Source organism: Corvus cornix, chromosome 5 (genome assembly GCF_000738735.6).
Source record: "Corvus cornix cornix isolate S_Up_H32 chromosome 5, ASM73873v5, whole genome shotgun sequence".
NCBI classification, from domain to species: Eukaryota; Metazoa; Chordata; class Aves; order Passeriformes; family Corvidae; genus Corvus; species Corvus cornix.
Window position 1 is genome coordinate 53,773,260 of NC_046335.1, and position 24,106 is coordinate 53,797,365.

General features: G+C 39.3%; 1 long non-coding RNA gene across 3 annotated transcripts in view; it reads left to right on the forward strand.

Annotated features, from left to right (window-relative positions):
• Positions 1 to 24,106, forward strand: part of LOC104692972 — a 52,679-nt gene that overhangs the window by 13,182 nt on the left and 15,391 nt on the right. For 2 of the 3 annotated variants that reach the window (XR_002046798.3, XR_002046799.3), the window contains exon 2: positions 14,917 to 14,978. The exons of the other annotated variant lie outside the window; for it this stretch is intronic. This is a non-coding gene — a long non-coding RNA (uncharacterized LOC104692972). The remainder of the gene's footprint in view (positions 1 to 14,916; positions 14,979 to 24,106) is intronic. 3 annotated transcript variants of the gene reach the window in all.

Consider the following 24,106-nt stretch of genomic DNA (forward strand, 5'->3'; position numbering starts at 1 on the left):
CAAGTCACCTGTTTCTTGGGCTGATTTATGTGTAGTGTGCACAAAGTGTTTTCACAGCCTGGTTCTGGTGGGACTGAACCACAGGATTATAAACAACAGAGCAGTTACATAAAGGCACTGAACAAGGGTGTTATAAAGACATTTTCTTCAATCATCTATTCCTGCAACCTGGTTTCTAAATTTTAAAAATATGCAAGGTGCATGTTTAGTATGCAAGGTTTTTGTTTAGCTCAGGAATGTGCTTTTGGAGCAAATCTCGTTGTTATTACTATTTACTGTTGCTTGTCACTTTCTCAAGCTGTCTCTTCAAATCCATATAATCAGTGGATGCAAAGACCTCCCCACCAATGGTTTGGTCTCCAGACCTGCTGGATGGGTTGCACTTTCTGAAGGTTTCCTGCTGTTATAGAGAAGTTCTGCAAGTGATACCCTGCAGTCCCCAAAATTCCAAGTAATATGGGGTTCTTTTTTCCGTTACTTCTCTGGTGAAAGGTTTCATTAAATTTTGGCTCCTCTGTGATTATTTCACCATGTGTACTGTTGTGTTTACTTGCTGTGCAGAAATAATTACTGCAGCCAGGAATGGTAACCAAAGAAGAAATTAATAAAGAGAAAGTAGTTTAATATTCAGTGCAAGCTTAAGTATGATGAATAGTTCAAGTGAAGGTCATTTATTCTAGAAATTATTGGTTTGAACACCCTAGTGGTTAAAAAAATTGTCTTTTTTTTTCTTTGTATTTTGTTTTCTTTAATGTCTTGCTTTTCTTAAATCTCATTTTGGACAATAATGTTCTTTTAAGCAGTGATTTTGGTTGTGTGTAGCATTGACAATTGTGAACATTATCAAAGAAAATAGCTCTTTTAAAACCTCAGTGTAGGTAAGTAGTCATTCTTTAATTGATGTTTGCAATACATTAAACTCTACCTGCAAGGTGAAGCACTTAGTATTTTAAATTAATTTTTTGAGGGAGGCCAGCTGTACCCTGAATAGGTCAGAATCCTAGCTGTTGATTCAGGAAATAATTTTTTTTCCAGAATCTGTCATGGAGATTCTTTGAATTCTGCATCCCTTACCATACTTGTATAAACAGCTAAAAATAGTTTCAGCATGTATAATACATCAGATAATAGATGTATAGAAAGTTTTTATCACAGTATTCTCAAGATGTACTCTGTGAATCAGATGGAACAAGATGTCTCATATTTAGTCATGGTTTGGTTGAGCAGGGAGCTATATCTTAAGTTACATGGATATTTTAAGTTGCTGATTTCATTACAAAATGCTTAGAAATATTCTCATTCCAAACATTTCTTTGGTAAGAACTCCTCCAGTTTCAGAAAGTGATCTTTCATTTTGCTGACAGAACTTTTGCATAAAGAAGTCCAGTTAGAATATGACCCAGGACGTTAAAATCTGAATATTCATGATGGGTTCAGATGCTGATAATGATCATCTCCCTGCAGGTGTGTTGGATACTTGGCTCAACTCAGTCTGTAGATACTTTTGTAGATCTTCTCTATGAACATGTAGCCATGACTGACACTCCTTCAAAAGAAGAAAGGAAGAAAAGGCTTTGAAGAAAAAAAAATTTGAAGTAGAATTTTGTAACTCTGGAAGTAGCTCTGTCTTTTCAGCCCCTTTGCACTTCAAATAGAGTTGTGAATGTTCACTGCTTGCCAAGAAAATGTTGTTCTGACATGGGAATTCTTGTAGGAAGCTCAGGGAAGCTCAGCAATTCAGACCTCTTGGTTCTTGTTCTGGTGCCCAGACTTCTGGAATTGTTTGGAGCAGAATTTGGGTTGTCCAGGTTGTCAGAGCTGTTCCTGGCCCTTGTAGGAGGCTGCTGGGTGTGGCTGACCAGGAACCCAGGACTGCAGAGGTGGTGTGGGGACACAGTGACCCCCAGACTCTGTTACTGAGTCCCCCACTGGGCATTTTCTGACTTGGGGGATGTTCTTACTTGGTCAGTTGGATGGGTTTTATGGCTTTTCATGTTTTGAAGGAAGAACAGTGTGCACACACCATCCTTGCAAACATGTCCTCTGTATTCCACAGTTCTAATGCATTTTTTTTTAAGAGGTTCAAGACAGCAAAGTAAGCTCAGGTGTGTAGGAGAGGCAAAATACCTGAGGGCAGATTGATGTTCTGAGGTGAGGTATAGAGATAAATCCCATTAAAACCAAAGCCCCTTAACTTTGAAGGGGCATTTGAATGCTGGCAATGTAAGGTTGCTTTCCAAGTGAAGTAGGTACATCTCCCGAGTCCATTTTTTAAAGAGTTCTCAGACCTCAGCAAATTACAAAGCTCAATTTGTCAGCTGGGTAACCAGTACCGGGAAATACAACGAGTGGGTTTTGCCTGTAAATGTGGGTCATGTCATCCTTTTCCCTTCCCCTTACCTGCTCCTCTCTTAGGCCAGAAACATTCATATTTACAGGAATTAACATGGGGATGTGGAGCATCAAAGGATTCAGAGGCTGTTGCCCACGAATCCACAGCAGCTTTGCAGCTGGAGGAGAAGTACAACATATTCTGATCTCTGCTTAAACACAGTTTATTTTGGGCTGTGGTTTCAGATTAAATAACTGAATATAGAGTTTAGAGATTCCAGGCTCCCTAAGTTTATTGAATTAAAAATAAATTTGAAGGCCATTGTTGTAGTGAATAGAAGGCAATGTGTTTTGCAGAGAAGGGGGTAAAATGTATCTGTTGATTCAGTGGACTTCCAAGCAATTACAAAGGGCAGATCTTGCTGGTAATTCAAACAACAAAAACATTTTATAATTATATAGGGCCAGATTGTCTGGTTTACAGTTTCCCAATGAAGAACTGTGCTTTGGAAAGCCTAGGGTAGAACTTCCCCTCTTCTGCCAGTCCTTTTGAAGGAGCAGGGAAAGAGGAAAAGGTGTTCTTGGCTCACGCAACGCATGCTGCGGTGGTGATGCAAGCTAATACTTACATTACACACAGTTTGCAGCTAGCAAGTGCCAAAATGTCTGATAATTGAGGCTGCAGTCCTTTCCTTCAGAAATACCAAAACATTTTACTTTTGTGTAAATAGCTGTGTTATTCAAAGACAGAGCACGATGGTGGTTTATACTCTTTTTTTCCAAAGGAATAAATGAAGAGCCAGAGCTGTAACAGACTGCAACAGAGCAAGAATAAAATCTAGCAGTATGCAGCAATGGTCAACACTGTCTCCTCACCAGCTGCTTCAGCTGCAAAGTAACAGATTCATTTCAGTAACACCTGTGAGTGATTATTAAAATAACCTCTTGTAACATAACAAATTTGCCTATTCAGAGAGCAGAGAGGTCTGTTTATAGCTACAACTACCTAAGTGGTGTAAAGCTGTTTCTGATGTAAAGAGCTTGCAGGAAGACATGGATTTTGCAGCCAGGAGGAGCAGGTGATTTTTAATTTTTTTTTCTAGCAATAGGAAATCTTTAGGCATGATAATAAAATTAATTTTAGGACATTTCTCAGTATCCCCATGTGAAAACTGAATGTGCATATAGACTCTGTGGTGTATGGTCATTAAAATACTAGAGATTTTTGTGTTACTTTCAAAAATGAAACATTGTAATATTGTATTTTCTGCATTATATATTATAAATATGTAAATAGAAGATTTAACTATTCCATTCACAAATATGAAGTCAGAATATTTTGATCATATTAAAGCTACTCTATTTCTTTTACCAAATAGATTCCTGCTGAGCGTCTGCAACACTTGAAGTGGCACTTTCAGCTGTAAAAGCACTGTTGGAAAATTTCACTCTAGGTTTAATAGCAGTCAGTGTTTCTTTAGCTCATGGTATTAAATTCAATCCAACTGTAGGTGGTCCTAGTTCTTGTCTTGAAATCTGGTGTGTGTGCATTAGAATGAGAGTACAGAGAGTTAGAATATAGAGATTTAGAAAAATGTAAGATATTAGAATGACAATGGTCTGTTATTTGGTCAACAACTCAAGAAATTACTTTGTTCCCTTTAGCTGTACTCTGTCCCTTGATCCCTAATGTCAAGGACTGATGGATGGATGTAATATCTGTGGAAAATACATTTTTTTAAAAATTGCTTGGGTTTTCCAATCTAGCAGCACAAAGCACCAGCTGCATAGTGGAATTTAAAAGAAAGAAAGTGGATCATCAACTTTTAGCATGAACTGCCTGTGGATCCTTTGCTTTAATTTCCACCTGAAATGCAAGTTCCCTTAGTTTTGAATTTACTACTGCACTGTGAGTGTTCTCCTGGCACCCAAGGTGAGCTTGCTTTGAAGAATTCTTAGTTCCTGGGCAGTATTGCTTATCCTCTCCACTCTGTGTCCAAAGGGCTGGGTCTGTGGAGGGAGAGCAAATGTCCAGCTCCCATCCCTGGCAGTTCCTGACCTGGGTGTCCCATAGACCTTCCGTCACTGTGAATACATCTCTGGAATGAAAACGTGGATTTAAGCCTTTCTCTCACAAGATGGCAGCATCACTTCAGGGAATAAAACCACCTGCACCAGTCAGGAGGCCTTGGACATTTGAGTATTTCCATTTTATCCAGTATGTGAAAGAAACTCTGATAGCTGTGCTCATTCGTGTTATCTGAATTTACATATCAGCATCAGGCACGGGACTGGACGGGTTTCATTCAATTGCTTCTATGTTTACGATGAAAATGATGAATTGTATTGAAATTGTGAATTGTACTGAAATGGTGTCATTATTATTGTGACTCTAGTTAATACTGTAGTTGCATTCCTGAGATTTCAGCAGCAGCATCGGGTTGTACCAAATGCACTAAGCAGAAATACCGTACAGAAATTTAATTTCAGATTCACACATTTCCCTCCATGTCCAGTGAGTGTTTTTATTCATTCAAGGCTTGATCCCACTCTCCCTGAAGTTAATGGCTGAGTCAGAATTTTAGGGTAAGTCCTGTAAGGAGATAGAAACAGCAGAAAAGAAAGGTCATTAAAGTGGGGGTTTTAATGGGGTTTTTAATGTCTTTTGCCCCCTATATAAATAATCAGGAATGATGAAAGAGCTGCTGTTTGAACCATTGGAAGCATCGACCTTCAGTTAATTCTGGGTAACACCTTTATTTTATTTTAGGGCAGCACTGATCAACTTCTAAAGGAATTACGTCAAGTTTATTTCTGATTCTAAAAACAGGTCTTACCAATTTGGCCTTACCCATTAGGAATAAAAAGCTTGGAAATAATGGACTCCTCACTGTGGTTTTTGGATGAAGTTGAGCTTCCCAAGAATATAGACACTTTTTTTTTTGTTGTTTTATTACCATTTTGCCTGTGATTTTGATTTTACAGCATGAGTTGTGAGCTGAAGAATAATACTTTCTAATTCATATGGTTGTTTTATAACTTTCTTCAGATATTCCACTAATATGACCATTTTCATTTTTAAATCAGAAAAGCATTTTTCATGACTGCCTGGAGAAATATCTCTTTTATACTTACAGTAATGAAGGAGATGTACTTTGCTATCCTGGGTAGCAGCTGTTATTGTTTAATGGAATTATTGGCTTGTGTGCAATAATATTTTAACATGAAAATATTTAAAGTCTTGTATTTTCATTTTCTTAAAAATTTTTATGCTGAGCACAAAAAAAATTCCTTTTCTTTCAGTTTTTCAAAATCCAACATGCTTAAGATATGGTTTTACTGAACAAGCGGTCACTTTTTTTGCACATTTGCATTGTTTACTTTTGTGGCTTTGTACACATTTTCTAAAATTGCTGAAGGAAGAAAGCCATAAATAAATGATATTGGGAGAATGAAGTCAGGTCCTTGGGTGATAATGATTGCTGAATTCTGCTCTTGCCTTCCTATCCAGCGTAGATTCTAAGGAAACAGAAGAAATGCACCTGATATCTTCATTTGTAGAACCTGGTGCCTCCACTTCCACATATATTCTGAGATGTTGTAAGAACTGAACTGGAACACACAGACAGCAGTGTGTGAGAGCTTCAGAAAGGCAGGTTCAAACACTGCAGGTTGTTTTGGCTGCTGCAGGTCAGCACACCTCCATCATTCCACCTCTCTTTGGTTAAAAAAGAGAGAGAGCACAAATATAACCTCCTGGTCACACAAAGCCTGTGATACTCTCCATGAGCCTCTTCCCTCACTCATCCTGCCAGTAGGATAAGTCTGGCTTTCAAAGAAAATTGAAAAGCATTCTGCTTTAAAGAGGAGGATAATTCAAGGGCTAGCCTCTAGCAGAAAATTGAGAGATTGTTTAAGGAAATGGAATAATTGAGGTTATTTGTGATGAAATGTGCTATTGATCACATTCAAATCCAACCCACACTGTTAAAAGTCAGAAGCTATTTTTTTTACTAGGCTGCATGAAATTAATTTCTTCTCTTCCTAGTGCATGAGAATTCTGGTTATAAGTGGGTCTCACTGGTTTAATCAGCAGTGATCCTATTTGTGGTCCTTTAATCTAGAAGTGTTTAATGTTCATGTTTAAGCCATGCATTTTTTCAGAAAGCATTTAAAATGGGTTTGGCTTTTACTGTGTTTTTCAGGGCTGGTTGGAAGCACACTTGAAAGACAGAGGGGAATGAGGTACTTCTAACCATTACAGTAGCACTTGTAAGACAAAAGCAAAACTTTCATGATGCAGCTTTTATCACATGTGTTAATTCCAGAAACATTTGTGCCTACCTGACCCACAAACAAATAGATTTCATTTTTAAGGACTCGAAAGTCAGTACCTTCACATTCTAAATACAAAGCACTAAAAGAAAGAAGAGACGTAACATTACTCTCTCTGATTACTCAGAGAATGGAATAGGAAAGTAGGTAGCAAGGATGATACAGATCTCAGATGGTTTAAGGAAATGCTGAATTTTGGCTTTATACTTGTTTTTAGTATGGCCTATTTATTTTCATTGCTAGAATAATACTAATCCAAGGTCATATTATGATCCATGTGTGCAGTTTCCATTGAATATCATGGTAGTTGTTTGACTCTTGAAACCATATAATTGACTAGAAATTATTAGAAGAAACATAGAAATAATTGGGAACATTTCCTTTTTCAATACTTCCCTTCAGTCATGAAAGAATTTGCAAAGACACTGTTGAAAATGACCAGATTACAGAATTTACTTCTCCCTCAGAAACAATGAAATGTTCTGTTTCAAATTCCCATCCCATTTTACTTCTCCATGCTTTAAGGATTTATATTGGCATTACAAGGACAGACAGAGATGAACATTTAAATTTCATATTTGGTTCATATCCTGATAAAGGTGCACCACTGGAAAATAGATTCTTCAAAAGCATACATAATGTTGGAATGTTCATTAAAATGCTTTTGAGTAGCTGAGTGCTGGTCAAAATTGTTGGATGGGTCTGCATTTGGCTCCTGGTTTACTGCAAATAAGAGATATTGAAATCCCCAACTTTCATTAAAAGTTTCTGACCATTATATAATGCAAATGTGTCAAAAAGACCCCAGGCTTACTCTGAGAAGGGTAAGTAGACATATGGTCAAAATGTCATTAATACTTTTGCTCAAAAATGTAGTTAGAGGAACATATGTTGTATTGTGAATAACATTGTTTGTGCTAATAAAGCAAAGGTTTTATTAGAAGTAGTCCTTGGGCCAGATTCTACTTTCTGCTATAACAGATGTGGAATAAATGTAAAGCTGAAAAATACCAGAAAAACACAAGCTATTGTTTGCAAAGATTTTCTACTGGCATGTTTGAGATTAGTGTCTGTTCCATTTGCTGTATATGAATTTTTAAGTGGTAATATATGTGGTAACTACAATACATATTACTGAGTCCCAAGCATTGTCTATTATATTGCCTGGAAAGTAGTAGAGTAAATAAATTTCATTCTTTACACAGTACTGCAAAGAAGAAATTTGGTAATATTCTACCATTTTGCAGATGGGGGAGAATTAAATAAAGCCCAAAAGCAGGGGTGTTAAGGTAAAATGCTCAGCTGTTAATGTAGAAGAATATGTAAGTTAATTCTCTTTGTAAGTCCTCAGATCTTTGGGGTGCTTATTCAGGAATAATTCATAACAAATTAAGCAAAACAGAGGTTTGTAGGCTGTGGAAGAGCTTCTCAGGAAATGTGAGCTGTTAGTTGATACAGCAGCTCTAAGCCTTGCTAACAGACCAACTTCTTTATGGGACATGCCTTGCTGTATCAGAGCTGTAAGAACAGACATCATTTAAGGTTACAAGTGATGTATTTTATGCAAAATTATATATTAAATATTTATTTAGAGTTCATCATGCTTGACGGGTGAAAGGTTGTAGGTGTACGCATTCAGTTGCATGGTTGAAGAAGATGTAGGAAAGAAAATAAAAGATTATGAATTACAGTAAATTGGGAGGTATTGGAGAAGAAGCTGGTGGGTCTTAGAATAAAAAGGAAGGTAAATTAAAAGTTGTAAAGGATTTGCAGATAAAAATGAAACCAGGAGAAAGGCTGAGTGAAGGGAAGAATCTGCATGAATCCCAAGTAATGGAAGGAGCGGACAGAATATATGAAAATATGTGATTGGATATTTAAGAAGCTTTCAGTCTTTAAAATGTAAACTTAACTGGGAGAAGTCTTAACATCCCCTAATCCATACAGGCTGTTTAGGACTCCATACAGTCCTGGGGAAGAGCAGATTGTTTTGTTCCATTGTGTGCAGGCCTCTGTGCAAACCACGCAGTAAGGAATTGCAGGAGGGTTCTCAGCAGGCTCGGAGCAGGAATAGGAGCTGCACTTTTGAATGCAATGGTTTCGTTGTTTATAGCTGGGCTGTTACAGAAATCCAAGATTATAAATATACCTGTCAGGGAAAGATACTTACAATGAATTTTCTCACAGGTAACAAAATTGAGATAAAACGCCTGACAGTATCCTAACACTTCATGTAAGTAGGCTAAAAAAAGAATGTGCATTACAATCTTCTGGGGGCAGTTGTTTCTTTGTTTCCTTCTCAAAGCCCTGTGCACTGAAAAGCAGAACTGACTTGGAGTGTTTGCAGTAGAAGGAGCAGCCAGAAGAGAAAAGGATGTTTGTGTCCTGCACTGGGTGTGGAAGGCTGTGTTAGCTTCCACCATTATCAACAGCAAGCTTATGTGGTCAGATGTTATTCAAAGTTAGTGAAACTAAAACGAGGTGTAGGCTCAGAAAACTTCTCTGCAAGACACAGAGCTGTGCTACATATGCAGGAAGAGCTTTTGTAATTCCAGTCTCAGAGGGGAAGGGAGACGTGTACAAGCGATGTGTATTGATGGCACTGCCAGCAGCAAAAGTTAGCAGGCAGCAGGTTTTGTGGAGAATATTTGAGGTAAGATTGGAAGAACAATCAACTGGGAAACAGAAACCTTGACTGTGTTTTAAAAACAAGCACTAACAGCTGCTGTGAGCCTAAAGCCTTTAACTGTGTTTTTCTGATAGACTAAAAACTCCCCAAACCATCCAGTACCTGAAATAACTTCCAGTGTAATAGCACAGGGTAAGCAGATACCTCTCATTTACAAACTGACTTCACAGTTCTGAGACATTGCTGCAGAGCATTAGGTGCAAGACACAATGTAGGCTTGTAACCATCTTTGTAACGTGCTAGTCCCTTGCTAAGAAATGAATTGGTATTAGAAGACTGTAACACATTTGTGATTTCTCTTGCATGAGTAACATGCAGTGGTGAAAGGTTTGGATGGTATTAGCTCAGAGATTGCTGGAGGAAATCCCCAATACCTTTTGCAATAGTATTTGCATAAAATAATGTGAAATTCTGTCTTATTGCTGACATACTGAGTTAAGAGTTACTAGCAGGGTCCTGACACAAGGTACTTGATATTTATATGGAATATAAAGTGGAGTTTTTTAAGAATTTAACACTTCTGGAGATAGTTTCTATGTGTTTTCCATATTACTTAGTTCAGTTCTGAAATATGCTGCTCAATGGCATTGAACTATGTTCTGATGTGTTCCTTTGCAGGTGAAGAAATACACCTTCTAACCAACCAGAAATGCAGTGGTAGAACCAAAAATTCAACTTAGTTCTTTGAAACTTGTTTCAAAGACTTTGCAGACTGTGTTCTGCCTTCATGGCAAACCTTGCCTTTTGCAAATGTTGTCTGACTGTAGTTGAGTAGGATGGTACTTGTTAAGTGTTTGAAATGAGCAGGGAGGTGCTTTGAAGGAAATGCCCTGTGTATTACAGAGTTTATGTTTCTAGCTGTGGAGACAGTAGCTTAACAAAGATTGTATGAGTATTTCTGGTTTGGTTCAGACCAGCTGCAGATGGGACACCATCAAATACATTGTTTAAACAGGCTGTAAAAACAGCCTTGCTAAATCTGAGCAGTGTGATGATTCCAGCGGGCTCGCTGAAATGAGTTATTTTTGGCAGGAAAGAAAGAAGATAGGACTTGGGATGTGCACTGAGAACCTAATTTTCTCTTTTATTTAGGGAACAGGAAATGAGAAGCAACATTACAGCTGAGGATAAAGCTAGCATAGAACAATGGGGATGAAAAACTAAGATAAAACTGACCTCTTCAGGGGAAGAGGCTGATAGATATGTCTGGCTGGTGTGGTAAAGAAGACATGATGAGCAAGTTTAGGGTTATTTGGGTTGGACTGAGGTCTGAAAAAGGTGACCAGTGAGGTTCTTGAGGAGGAAGGGGGGAGTTTTGTTTAACTCTTACATATATTTCCTATATAACATTTTGTGCTTTCTGAGGTCCCTTTTTAGAGCATTTTTCCAGATAACATTTTTTGTCCTGTTATCTTGTGTTTGGAAGCCATGTGTGAAATTTTGATAGTAATGAAATGCCTCCTGTTAATTTGAAAAACAGTGATAATGAAGTTTACTGATTTCCACTATTCTGTGCTATTGAATGCTCTTGAACTAAGCCATTAGTAAGGATGACAGAGCTGGGATTCTGTGCTCTATGCAATGTTTTCATGGCTAGTTCAGCACTGCTACTGAATTCGTAAACACGACAACTGAAGTTATGAAATTAACTTTAAAGTAGAGTAAAAGCCTAAAGAACACAGGATTTGAAAATGGATATTGACAAATTCGAGGAAGGAGTTATATGACTGGCTAGGATGTTCTTGCATGTTTTAAGTGGATTAGGAAGAGTTGTTAAAGTTTTGGTTTTAATCAATTATCTTAGTTGAGGATTGCCACTAATTACCTGAAGGATTGAAGAATTTTTTTCCCCTGTCTCTCTGTCATGCGTTCTTTTTTTTTCATCATTACAATTTTTGTGGGGTTTGTTTATTTATTTGTTTTTCTTTGCTAGGAGCTAAAGATGGGAGTCTGAACATGCCATACTGTTATTCCTATGGGAAATCTTAATGATCCTGTTTGTGTTTTCCACCCATGCTTGGCAATGCCATCTGGCGTGCAGTGGCCAGATTTGAGGGGAGTAAGGAATTCTCTCCCACCCTCTCATCCTTGTTTACACTGGCAGAGGCTGTTGGGATCTTTATTTTTCCATGCTCTTCTGTTTTATGGAGTAAAGTTCACTTGCTGAGCTTAGTTCAACTGCTTCACTGTGGTTCCCTGGCAGTGTGAGACCTGTAGTGCTGCTAAATATAATTGCTCTTTATTTCTGTGGGATGTCTGGAGGGTTTTTCTATCCTTTATACTAAAGATATACATTACAGGCTATGAGTGTATTTCAGCTGCTTTGTATGTATGTGTGGATAGCATGGGTGTGATTTTCTGTTTTAATTTAACGAATACTACATAGTTTAGGACTTCAGGGTGATCAGGGTAGTCCCATCCCATCATTTACACCCCAATTCTGCTAGGAAATGTCTCTGCTACAGTCACACAAGCAGCAAAATCAATATTGTGCTTTAACCCTGAATGTATTTAAAATTTTGCTTTGAAAACCTCAATCATTTTAGACTATTTCTTTGCTATGCAACACTGTAGGCTGTACACCCTCAATCTGGTTCATAGGACTGCACCAGTAGTAGAATCAAACTGTTTAAAGCCCGATCTCTCCATGATTTAGGGTTTTCAGGGGGGAAAAAAATAAAGAGGATCTGTGATCTTGGAACCATTGCCCAAAAGGTGTTGAAAATCGAGTAATTCTAACACTTTTATTTTTCAACAAGATCAGAGCACTCCCAGCCTTTCAAATACCTTTCCATGTGATTTAGATTAATATGCAAATATGAAAGCTTTGAGCTACTTGAATATTAATTACTTTTGAAATATGCTCCTATTGAGATGTTTGAACATTAAGGACAGTGAACATTGCGTAATTGATAAGAATGGCTCATTAGTTAAAACAGAGTTTGTGAGGTTGTTGATAAATGACTTGAAGTCATATTAATTTGTCAATGATATCTGTCAGTACAGAGTTACTTTGGGAGGTGTAAGGTGGTATTTGTGTGTTGGATAGGAGGTGGCAGAACACTGAGAGGGCAATAGCAGCTCTGCCAGTGTTGCTACCTTCATGTGCAATGTAATTTAGGCAGAGATGGGGGAAAGCAATGATTTTTTTGTGCTCTCCATTCATCAGTTCTATTTCTGTTTTTATACTTTGCTTTCATTCTCTTTATAAAAGTCATAAATGGTATAATCTGACAAACTTCTAATGTGCAGCTGTGCTCACACAGGGAGTGTGCTGAGTGTGAGCAGGAGAGACCACCTCTGTCATGCAGCTCGAAACAGGACACAAGGGTGGATTTATTCATGCATGACATGAAATCCTAATGCTGCTCTGGCTTCCTGCAGCCACCATGTGTGACCTGGAGCTGAGGAGAACCTGTGGTGCAGCACCAAAAATGTCTCAGTTCCAAAACCTAAGTGAGAAGATGAGGCTCAGCTGACCACCAGTGAATATGAACCTGGTGCTCAGTAAAATGGGGTCTTTAGTGATTTGCTCACTAAAAGCATAAACACTGATATGTTTCCAGGCTGAGGACACAGGACAAAATGAGCAGGAAGAACCTATGTTGCAGATCAGGTGTAATCAGATGATTTCTCTGTAATTAAGTCAGAGTAATTGCTGTTGAAAGGGATGCCTGGAATCTGAGGAGTAGCAAGCTCCTCTCTAAAGGACTGTCAGATATAAGGAGGGAACTAAAAATGTGACTGATGGCAGAGTGTGGAGATAACTGCTGTCACTGGCGAGCACGGAGGTGGCCCAGAGGGGCCATATTCATGTGAAATATGGCTACACAGTGTCTACACTGCTCACTTCAGAGCAGGGATGCATTTGCAAGAGAAAACTCTTACATCACGTATCTATTAGGTGGGTCAGATCCATTGGTGGGCACCAGCAGGGAAGAAAGGAACTAGGGATACTCAGGACCTGAGGAACTGATGAGCAGCCAAAGGAAAGACCCCACTTATACATGAAGCATTTGCATAAATTAACACCTGCACTGACAGAAGCTTGGGACCAAATTCCTGCGTCCTGTGGGAGTGCACAGGTGTGGGGTGTGAGAACACAGAAATCAGTGTGGAAAACCTGTTGCCCACCTGAGAGAGAGCACAGGGAGACAGAAGTTGCTTCCTTCAGTGCCATCAGAAGAGATGGATTATGGGCAGGAAGGAGTCAGATATTTCTCAGCCATTTCCCTGGCGAACCAGAGAAGTGGTATTATTTGACTTACGTACCAAAACCCCATACCTGAGAATGAATAGATGTGTTACTTTAAACGTGTTTCAACTGCATCACTGCAATACATTTTGAACATACAGCTTGTGGCAATCTCTGTAGAGATGCAGAAAAGGATTCAATTCTTGAGCCTGTTTATTGCTTTTATCTGTGATGTTACATTAGAAAGAAATTGGGTAGTGTAGAAATGCTTTTATAATAAATGACTACATCCACAGTATAAGGTAAAGCTGGGAGATAACATGAGGATTCAGAGCAAGAAGAATCAGAAAAATGCATAGCAGATGTGTAGTGCATACTATGATGGGACACAGATGTTTTTCTTGCTTCTTATTTCAAACTAAATGAACTAAAAATCATACTCTGAATCAGGTAAGAATAAAGTGCTAATGCTGTGCAGCTGTCCTTGCTGAAGGATGGCCTTTGTCTCACATAATTACACTTAAAGTTGTATTACAATGGAGCTGTGTACTAATGGGATGGTTTGGCCATAAATCCAGAAGCCATACTGAGGCCATTAGAATGTTGAGGGTGTCCTGTGTAAGCCTCCCTTGCACTTCCTGGTCACCCTCTGGAAGGAAGCCAACGAGGTGCAAACAACCATTTGTGAGCAAATAAGAGCCAGACCTGTAAGGGTCACACTCCAATGTAAAATATGTATGGATTTATCTGTGGGAGTCATTATCAACATACCTCAGTGCTGCTCTTTACCTCACTGTGCACACCAGCTCAAGTGGAAAATCAAATGACAGGTTAATGCTATGCATTTGCAAAACCCCTGTGAGAGGAGCAGACACTGTTGCCCATAAATATAAACCTCTTAAGAGGTGAAGATGGGTGAAGGTGAAACAAATATTACTGTACTTAACAACAAACTGCTCTTCCTCCTGAAAGTCAATTGCAAGGCTTCTATTGGCATTAATGGGGGAAGGCTTGGCCTGTTCATGATCTGTAGAGGGGCTGCACAAGGAGCTCTTCAGGGTTTTAAGTACAGAAATAAAAATTTAAAATTTTTTTTAAAAAGGAAAAAAAACAAAAAAACCCCAATCAACCAACTAAACAAAAAACCCCAACAAACAATCCCCCCCACCAAAACCAAACCAACAAACAAACAAACAACACCCCCTCCCCTCCCCCCCCAAAAAAAACCAAACCCAACTAAACAAAAACCCAACAAAATACCACAAACAACCTACACACTGTTTCCAAAGTGTATGGTAATGACATCTGTATTAGAATTAAAAGGGGGCTGGGGAAGGGGTTGTTGATACTCTGTTTATTCCTGCAGGAGAAGTCATTTAGTGGAGGAGGGTGAATTTTGATAACTGGCCTCGGTGCACTGTTACCATGGTGAGTTGCAAACAATTCCTCTCTGGATTCTGGTGGGTTTGTGCATTTGCTGAAGTTAACGCTGTTACTGAGTGAATTATTTAGTTCAGTATTCCTGGCTTATAATTTGTTGGTTGCAGAATTCTGGGACTAAAGTCTCAGTCTCTGAATGGCTGGCTCCTGATAAATCAGTTTGAAGTGAAGTCTTATGCTTAAATAAGCATCCTCTGGAAGGTGTGAAATGTACCAAATACAGGAAATGGAAAAGAGCCTCTGGCATTCCATGAGATTTTTGAGTGTTCCTGACTGTTTGCCAAGGCTCATTCAAAGTAATTTGGAAGGGTTACTTCCTAATAGTTCATGGGCAGTGACCCATATAAAAAAACTTCTGCGACTCCACTTGCTTTACTTACCTAAAAGAATTTTTGGAAAAGGGCCTGCTAGAAACAGATTTTATGCACATTGTATTTATATTTTCTGCCTTCTTGCTTTCAGATAACTGGGGTGGGAGAGAGTAACCAGATAAGGTTTGAGCTTCTCTTTTTGGAGAGAGGAACCAGGATCTGAGCTGGAGAGCCTTAATCCACAAAGATGCAATTAAAGGTAGAAAACAGGAGCTGTCCATACAAGGGAAGAAAAAAAAAAATGGAAGCAATGAACTGTAATGTTGATCTGTTCTAGGGCTGGAAGCAGGCTGACAGACAAAAATCCAATTTGGAAAACAGCTGGACACATCTCAGATTCTCGGTTAAGGCACAGACTTTAATCCCTAAGAGAAATACAGAAGTTTGTCCTGAAGGCAGCTATCCAGTCTGTAAATGCACTGGAGTTGCAAATAGTAGTGAACTTCAGGGAGCTGTTCAGTTTTGGTTTATTGTTGTTGGATTTTCTGCTGTCTTTCCAGATGCAGGAACAATTTGTATGTCATTCTGCTCCTTACACAGGATATTGTGTCACTTGGACTTGGTGAATCACAGAATTTGTGACAGATCTGTGGAAGGATGTGCTGTGCTCCTTTTGCCTGGTCACTCCATGGCAGTGTGGAAAAAATGAGTTCTGACTCAAATGTTTGTGTGGCACAGCTTGGGAACGGATTAACAACGTGCTGCAGTAATTGGCTCTTTAGGGCTTGAAAGTGGGAAGAAAAGAACAGGTTTTGGCTAAGTATGCTCTTGATAAGCTGAGGAAGCAGATATGTAAGTGAAGTAATACGTCCTTGCTGTATAGAACCTTGTCTGGACACACAGCTCTTTAATTGTATGTTCTACATGATTGTAGGCAAGGAAGTCCTGATTCAGGTTTTCATCTCTTTACATAATACAAAATGGTGTTGGGTTTTTTCTTACTTTTTTCCTAGGCAAAAGGGCACATTTCTTTCCTAGTAAAATATTTAGGATATTATAAATAACTTCTCAGCAATGCATAGTTGTCTGCATTAAAATGGAACTATGTCAGTAATGAATGTTGACCTGGAATTACAGCCAGTATGGTAATGAAATAAAGCCCCATTAGATTTAAGTAATTTGCAAATTGAGGTTGTTATCAGTTAATAATGATGTCCCCAGCTGATGTGAGGAAAGGGTTGTGCTACTCAATCAAATAGGAAGTAGGACTTGTAAACAGATGTAACTAGCATAAATGTTAAATTATGGATTAATTTCATACATACATTGCAATAAATCCCCACTAGTAGACAGTTGTCAAGACTGCCTAGAAAACTTGGCTACATTTATGTTCAATGTGATCATTCTCCTGCTCTTGTTCTACTTCTAGGAAAGCTTTAAGTAATTATTTTTGTGTAAATTCCAGCAGTACATCAGTTTATCACAATGCTTGTGTTATTCATATATATATTTGTAATTAACCACAAGTTATTCAGGTGCTAAATAGGTGCATCAGCTTCTAGGTCACTTTTGACTTTCTTAACTAGAGCCTTACAAAAGAGTAGGCATAATAAACTATATTTGAAAGAAGATTCATTCAGGGTATCCCCTGAGTTTTAGTAAATGTGTATTTTTACCTGAAGGAGATGTAGGAGAATCAAAATGCATCACAAACCTTTGTGAACCAGGAGTGTTTCGCCCCCTCTGTATAATTCTGCTTGTGCGCTGCTTGATGTTAAACCAATGTTTTGTTGCCACTGGGTTTCCTCTGACACAGGATTTGACCAGGGACCTGTGTAACTATAGAGCATCTGCTCTGTTTCTTTACCTCCCTTAATTAAAATCAGATCTATTTGTTAGGAAACATTGTGGAAAACCTAGAGGCACCAAAAGGGAGCCTCCAATACAGAAACTCTCTGCAACCCTCTGGAAACTTTGAGGTTCAAAACAGTGAAAACCTCTGCAGTTGTGGTGAAGCAGAGTATCAAAGAACAACAAAGTCACCCTGATTTGTCAGTAATTTGCAAGTAGCTATAAATAAAACCTGAATTCTCTTATTGTGTCAACTGGGGTCCAGTAAAGCATTTTATTTTCCAAATAGAAATTTATCCTATAGGGTGACTGATTAAATATACCAGTCAAACAGCTTCTTAAATAAGAAATACTTATCTATTCTTTGTCTCTTTCAGTAGCTGTGACTTTTGAAAAATTTTGTCCATATTTTCCCCCAAGAATGACATGATATTAATGGTACAAAGCTTGGTTGGATGACAGTGCTACCAAACTGTCTGAGGATATAGTATGAGTGCCACACAGGCTTCCTGCTAATGCACCAGTCTCTGTAACTGCAGAAATGCTGATAGGAGTGTGCTGCCTTTGACTTCTCACCACCTCGATGTTTGTGGATTCACTTAGGCCTCCATACAGAGTGTATAAAATGCTGCTAAATCAGAACACCTCTTTCTGAGTGTCTTTACAGCTGTGACAATGGGCTGTAGTCCTTTTATTCAGTAAGGATATTCCATTGTAGAGTTGCCTGTGAGTTACTGGAATGTGGTTTAACATTCTCTCTTCTAGTTTGGAGTCAGACATCTGGCACTGACTGGTTGTCTGTAAACAGGACATGATGTTTCCTCAGCCACACACCTTTTCTCTTGGCACTGAACCCTATAGCTGGGAGGTGCAGGTGGAAGAGGAATTTGCTTATTGCCAGAGGGAGCTGCAAAGGGGAAAAGGCTGAGCTAGGTGATTCACAGGGGGGTTGTTTTGGTTTTGTTAGCTTGTTTCCCCTAAAGGGCTGCCAGGGTCATGTGAGGGCACAGGGGTGTGTGTCCCCTGTCCTGGGGGCATCAGGCACAGCATCATTGTCCAGGCAAGGGAGGGATTGTCCTGCTCTGCTCTGAGCTGGAGCGGCCTCACCTCCAGTGCTGGGGGCAGTTTTGGGTGCCACAAGAAAAAAAAGACATGAAGCCGTTAGAGAGTGTCCAAAGGAGGGTCATGAGGATGGTGAAGGGTCTGGAGGGGAATCCGTAGGACGAACAGCTGCAGGCACTTGTTCTGTTCAGCCTGGAGGAGACTGAGGGGAGACCTCATTGCTGCCTCCAGCTTCCTCACAAGGGGAAGAGGAGGGGCCGGCATTGATCTTTTCACTGTAGTGACAAGTGACAGGACCTGAGGGAAGGGCATAAATCTGTGTTAGGGGAGGTTTAGGTTGGATATCAGGAAAAAGCTTTTCACCCCGAGGGTGGCTGGGCGCTGGAACAGGCTCCTCAGGGCAGTGGTCACAGCACCAGCCTGACACAGCTCAAGAAACCTTTGGACAATGCTCTCATGCACATACAGTGATTTTTGAGGTGTCCTGTGCAGGGCCAGGAGTTGGAATTTGATGATCCTTGTGGGTCCCTTCCAACACAGGATATTCTAGGATTCTAGGGTTAGAGTACTGAACCATCTGCTCCTGCTCAAGGTGGACCTAGCCTGGGATTGCAGCATTCTTCTCCTGAGAGTTTGAACTTCCAGGCTAATGATCTGTCTCTTTCCTTTAGACTTCTGTTCTTTGGAAACTGATGATAAAGCAAGAACTTTAACTCTGAGAAAATAGTTGCTGTTGGGGTATTTGCTTTAACCAGTATTTGAATGGTGAAGCTGAGGGGCTGGTATGTCATGTTTGACTGGTCACTTCAGTTTGAAGTGAGGATGGAATCACTGAGTCTGGCATAAATTGAGGTTATGGATGAACTGCAGTGAGTTAGGGAAAAATTCAGTTCTACTTCAAACATTTTTTCTCTCTGCATATGGATGTGTATATTCTTTAAATATTAACTATGCTCCATATTATAATAGTCAAGGATGACTGCTGATAACCATTCATCTTAAGCTTCCTTTCATATGGTACAAGAAAAGCTTGCTAAAGCTCTATTTTAAATTATTAATATGAGATTACATGGCCAAACAGTTCCTCCTTTTCTCTCATGCCTGAGCTTCCTAACCTGACAGCAAGACAGGTGGCCTAGAATGACTGTGATGAAGGAAGCTTAATCAGAGGCAAGGGGTCAGTTGGAGTAAAATTAGACAAATAACCAGGGTTCAAGGATATGCTTAAATGAACTGCACAGTTTGCACTATCTGTTGGCAGTTATTTTAAGATGCATAAAGCACAGAGTCCACAATGTCCTAATTTTGCAGGGATAGGCTGTAAAGATCATAAATTCTATGAAAGGGGTCAGGCTCTAATTTATAGGTCTGATTCAAAGCTTGCTGAGGTCAATGAAAACCTCTTCTATTAAGTTTAGTAGGGTTTGGATCATATCTTAAAGAAAAAAAGTGTATTGAGAGACTGCTAAGATTAAGTGAGAGAAGTAAATTTTCCCAGGATAAATGCACTTTTCATCTACCTATCATTGAAACAGGAAAAAGCCTGTTTATAAGACTGATAGGTTCTCACAGTTCCATTTTAATTTATTTCAAAATACAGTGAGCCTAGTGAGTGAAGAGGGGGATTATTCACTACCTGCTGTTATACAGTAAATGGAAATGCACCTTTGCCTCAGTGATCCAGGTGAAAAGAATATTTGGGAAGATGTCTCCTGCAAAAATGTCCTTCTCAGTACAGAATGAACCAGAAGTACTGTTGGGATTATTTAGTCCATTGAATACACAATCCTGTAGCTGTCCTCTGGCTAAAAGCACAAGATTACCTTTTCTGCTGATGAAAATGAGAGCTGCTCCACTGACACTTTGAGCCACATCATCATGTTGTGCAAAGAACTTGGTCTGGTTTTCTCTGCTGCTTCTGTTTAGTTGTAAAGGCCCCACTCAGGATTTGGGCTGTTTGCCATACAGAAACCAGGGTGAGATGTCTGTGAGGAAATGCCCTGCACCAGTCATTAATGCTGGTTTGCATCAGCTGCCTTACAAAAGAGAAGTGGTCCTTAAATCAAGCACCAGGATCCTTTTAAAAGAAGGAAAAATGCTCAGTTTTGAGTTTGCTCCTCTGCAGCAAAATAGAAATGTCAATGCTCCTACAATCTTAGGCCAGGACAGGCTTTGGTAAGGATAATGGGACATAAGTGCCTTTTGTTTTGCTGTTAGTGAGAGTAAATTGTATAGCTGTCAAGTTGTGGCACGTCCATAAGTGCTGAGTAAAACCTTTGCTGGGAGTGATGAAATTAGCGTGCCAAAGGAGAGGGAAGAATGCACATCCATCAAGGGAACCTGGGAGGATTCAGTAGCAGGTTTAAACCAGTACAGAGGCCTTGGCCATCTGCTGAGGACATGTGTGGACATAATTGCACAGAACAACTGTTGTTTCATTTTTTATAAAAGCACCTTAGTTTGCAGGATGCTTGCAGCTGAAGGGAGCAGCTTCTCACTCCCTCCAAAGGAGCAGCTTCTCCCTCCAAAGCCCATGTCCTAGAAATACCTGTATGTTCTTTCTTAATGGTCAGATTCAAACAGCTTGGTTTATTTGAGGCTCCCACGGTGTGTAAGAAGTTACATCCAGCCTGTCCTGCAGAGGAAGCTGAAACCCCTGGCAGTTTTGCATTGCCAATGTAGCTCAGAGTTTATCGCAGAAGTACTGAGATACTCTGAGCTGTAAGGATGCTCCCAGAGCTTTGTTCTTGTGCTCTAAATCACTGGAAGCTATGGCAGGATGATATCTGCATTTTGTGGCTGCCTGTCCATTGTTTTTATTACAGCAAAAGGGAGCGTGAGCTTGGATCATGGGAGTGTTGCCACCCTTTCCAGGGCATGTCAGAGCTGCAGAAGCCACAGAGATGCATTTGCAAACAGATAAAATTTAATAGAACCTAATGAAGGCTGAGGACATTTTTGTATGCTCAAATACACCTTAATGGACGATTTTAAGTGTTTGAATTCACAAGTGGCAGCAGTAAATTTCATTCACCTTTTTAAAGCAGGGATATTTTCACCCAGCTTCCTAAGCATGGACACAGTTTTAGGTAGAAGCTCAGTTTCATCTGGTAGGAATAAAAAGTAAATATCCTATGCCTGGTCTCTGTCAAGTGATTGACTGTTTCCGAGCATGGGGTGTTTGGAAGTTGTTCCCAGTTGCTGGATTTGTCACAGTGTCTTTGCTTGTTTGTGATTTGTATAATGAAAAAACAAACTAGAGAGATGAGGGTAAACAAATGAAATAGTATTGTTTATCTCATACTTTTGCATCTACATTTTACATTCTGTTACTTGGGTGATGAGTTTTGGTGTCTATTTTTCTTTCTTTTGGAAAAGAACATGTATTTGCAGAGTCTGAGGTTTTTCAAAAGCAGATCCATTGTAAGCACAGGAAATCTATTAAAAAATGTTTAGAGAAAAAAATTATATGGCTGGAGAAAATGTCTGGGAACACTCTGAGATAAATGCTTGGGGGTTTCTATTTTACTGTCTTAGCAGATTTTGCTAGTGCCACTTTAGCTTTAAGCCATATGATTATATCAATTTAGCTTGCTAAAATGGTAATATGTATAGAGAGATGCATAAATTCTAAAATCATCAAACCATTTCTCCCGAGATTCAAAAGTGAGTCAAGAAGTCAATGACCTAAGGCTCCCTTTTTTTTTTTGTAGGTTTTTTTTTGTTTTCCTGACATTTTTCTTTGAGGTTTCACTAGAAGCAGTTCTCCTAGTTCTTGAAGAGCTCCAAATATCACATTTGTACTTCACAACATACCTGGGGTTATCAGGAAATGTTTTTCATGCTTGACATACTCTTTGTCACCATGTGCAGAGCCAGATGGAGTCCCTGTCTGAATGGGAAAATATGTCCCCACACCTGGATCTTATGCTGTGAGCACAGGCTGTGTTTGATGGGAAAGAGAGGATGGAAAGTTTGCCTAGAACTGCCTCTGGCAATTCCTCCCTGATTGTATTGCTCGGTCATGGCCAGTTTGGAGATACATTTATGACTTCCAGACTGCATCTTGTTTTTTAAATACTCAGGCAGTTCATATTGTATAGCTTTTCCTTTTCATGAACTTTCGTTGTGGAAACCCTTCCTGATGTCAAAATGAACCAAATTCTGATTCTAGTCCCATTCTTCAGATTCCTAGGATACCATCTTTGTTAAAAACCAGGAAATACACTCTGGAAAGGTTTGCTCTGATTCTTAGGGGCAAAGATCTGTTATGCAGGCTGATTGTCAACTGCTTAGTAAGGACCTCTCCCGCTATCTCCAGAGCATTATTTGCTGTTTGCCCTTGGAGATGCTGCACCATTGGACTGTAATTCAAGTATTGTATATAGACTGGTTTCTCATTCCAAGACACACCTGCTAATTTTTCTGTTCTTGGTACAGAAACAGGGAGGAAGCCTTTTGGTCTGATCCAACCTGATTTAAATAGCAAAATAAAAATCTTTCACTAGGCACTGTCTAGAATTATTTCAGTTTTCTTTGTACTGCTGATGGTGACTGAAGTCTTTGTCAAGGCTTGCCTTTCCATTCTGGTTAAAGCTGTATTTAAAAACCATGTTTAAAACAGCAGTATGTTCTGTATTTATAGCTATTAACTATGGCATCATTCCAAGTTCTATTTTAAGACAACTTTTGTTCAGTTTCTGTGTGATGCTCCAGTTTCCCTATCCTCCCAGTGCAATGGGGGCTCCTGCTCCTCTGCTAGATTTTTAAGTTCCCTGTAAGCAGGTGTATATTTATCATCTGGGTGATTATCTAACATTGTTGAATAATTGCATCTTTTAATGTTTAGAAGCTAAAGCTGCTCATCACGCTTTTTGGTATTAACCTCTGTCTTGTTGCTCCTTTAAGAAATGATACCTTGCTTCTCCAATTGTTTCTAGTACTTTGGTATTGGGGTTCTTTTATTTTTCGTCTCAGGTTTCCCAGGACATAAAGATGGCATATTTTTATCTAAAATATATTCCAGAAACTTGCTGATGAGGTTGTGGTATGTATGTTTGTGCCTTCCCACAGGGACTATTTTTGAGCTAGAGGTTTCCAGATCAACTTACAGAATAGACTCCAGATGGTCTGGAATCCTTCTTTAGCAATCTATAGCTAATTAAACATTCAGCACAAATGACTCTGTTTTTAAAGCTGAGCACAGTCTTTCAGAAAAACAGCATATTGATCTTTAGCTTTACTTTTCATAATTTCTTTTGTTTCATTACTTAGTGTTTCTCATTGCTGGTCCTTGCATCTTTGTTGTGTGGCTCAGGGGCCTCTGTGAGGCGCCTTGTATCTTATGTTTCAATCAATAAAGGAAATTAATAAGACCTCTGTGGGCCATTGCTTTTTTTTTCTCTAAGTTACTATGAAGGGGAGAAAATAAGGTTGTGCTGTGGCCTATATTTGTAGCAACTTCTACTTGCCAACTGATCTCATGGAACAAGACAAAGGGAGGTGGAGTGGCTTGTGAGAACAGCATTCTTTTGTTTTCACGGGCTTGATTTGAGGTAAAATACAAACGAGCTGTATGCTGGCCTAGACTAAGCAGCGTTATTTTTGTACCTGAGTGCAAACAGCACAGTACAGTTAGTACAGAGACTATTCCTGGCCACCTGTAGTCAGAGAGACATATCAAGGAACAAACTCATCTCCAAGGAGCAGGTTCTGCTCCTTAAAGAATACGATCAAACTGGGGCTCCCATGAGATTTTTCTGTGAAGCATTCAAATCGGGATTAAGTGTTATCCATTATTTATTAAATGGTGGAAGTTATTAAATGCTGAGCATTATTCATTCCCTTCTGGAGGTATTGTTACAGGAATGTTTCCTCACTGTTCTAGAGCTG